General features: G+C 30.2%; 1 pseudogene across 1 annotated transcript; it reads left to right on the top strand.

The window, feature by feature from the left end:
- Window positions 1-1,192: 1,192 nt before the first annotated feature.
- BDCG_16648 lies at window positions 1,193-1,281 on the top strand (annotated as a pseudogene). Its single transcript has one exon. The product of its transcript is annotated as a tRNA-OTHER (tRNA).
- The last annotated feature ends 558 nt before the right edge of the window (window positions 1,282-1,839 follow it).

The raw sequence follows: 1,839 nt of genomic DNA, 5'->3' as shown, positions 1-1,839 counted from the left end.
CAGTATTAGATCTTTGTAATATCTGATATTCAATACATATTCTGATATGACTTATATAAGCTTCACTACAGAATTTCTTGAATAATTCAGCTTTCAGTCTACATTAAAGAACTTATCTCTCTGAAGAGATAAGCTGAAATCTCTCATAGACTTACAAATAAGTGAACTATCTAAAGAGAGAGAATATGAACAGCATTTGAAGATCTCTACAATCAATATAAAAGACTCTATTCTGATTTACTCAGATGACTCAAAAAATGAGAATTTGAATAGATTAGACGCAGGCATTACTTATACTGAAGATAATATCAATTTTATCTCAGATTTCTGAAATTTAGACTGTGAAGCTGAAGTCTTTGATGCTGAACTATTTGCAATAGTGAAAGCTTTCAAACTCATTGAAATAAAATCTTATAAGAGAGAAAATAGTTTGAAAGAGATATGAATATTCTCTGATAGTCAAGCTGCTTTAAAAAGACTTAGAAATAGTCAGATTTATAATGATCAAATGAATCTTGAACTGATTTTAAACTCTGTTTTGAAAATTCAAAAAAGAAGAACATTAAAAACTGATAATTCATCTACACTGAGTTCTGACTTATATGAATATTCATGGCAATGAATTGATTAATTCAGCTGTAAAAAAGAGTTCAGAATTAAGCAGATCTATTCAAAAAACAGTGTTCTGTTCTTTTATAAAGAGAAAGATAAAAGAATCTTGTTTAAATAAGTGAAATGAAAGCTGGCAGAAACAAAAGAAGAGTATACATTATTCAAGATTTGAGATAAAATCAAAGTGGAAATGTTGTTCAATTAAATGAAAAAAGAAAATATTCTCATCTATAATTCAGCTGAAACTAGAACATGATTATTTCAAATTCTATATACAAAGATTTGATGATAGATTTAATTCAACAGAGTACTTATTCTGCAATACAAATGAAAATCCTGAGTATATTGTAATACATTATGTATTATACAATAGTCTCAGAGTCAGATTGAAGAAGAAGTATGATTTAAATCAATTAAATATAAGATTCTTATTCTCAACTGAGACAGGAATTAAATACTTAATAGACTTTCTATCAGAAACTTAAGCAGTTATAAGACAATGACTGAATTCAGAAGTATCTGAATATGAAGAAGTGGAAATTAATTAGATATAGTCTGTTAAAACAGCTATACATCATTCGCCCCGGTGGCCGAATGGTTAATGCGGCCACCTGGTAGCGCCTTGGCGTGGGAAACCAAGGCGCGTGGGTTCGAAACCCGCAGGGGATACATTAAATCCGGAACTCAAGCACCTCAGGTTCCTAATAAATACAGAGGTGTACAAATCGCTCCAATGAATCGCTCTATGTTCCTGGGCTGGGAAGTTATTATCGCATGTATCTAATTGTCACTCCTTTGTATTTTCCTATGTTCTTGTTATCTTGGCGTGGTCTCAACACCTGTATTTCCTCCTGTATAACCAACACTTGGCCTGTATTTAACATCACGCAAGGACTCATCATAAGCTCCGCTTGCATATGAGTATAATGGAAGAATAATAATAATAATAATAATAGCTATACACTATCTTTTAATATTTTTTTTTATTATTCTTATAGTCTCTCTTTACTATACTTGTTTCTTTCTGTTCTTTTCTATCTATCTGTTTAATGTGTCTATCTTTAAGACTATGTTCTCTTTTCCTTTGTCATGATATTTTCAAATGATTTCAAAGTATCAAAAGATGTTGAAATACTGTAATTTGTAAACAGTTTTTATATTCTGAGCCGAAATTTTCTGATTTTACATATCTGAAATTGATAAATGTATAATAGTTGACTCTATAGA

Source organism: Blastomyces dermatitidis (genome assembly GCF_000003525.1).
Source record: "Blastomyces dermatitidis ER-3 genomic scaffold supercont1.3, whole genome shotgun sequence".
Lineage (NCBI taxonomy): Eukaryota > Fungi > Ascomycota > Eurotiomycetes > Onygenales > Ajellomycetaceae > Blastomyces > Blastomyces dermatitidis.
This window is presented reverse-complemented; position numbering and strand designations above follow the sequence as displayed.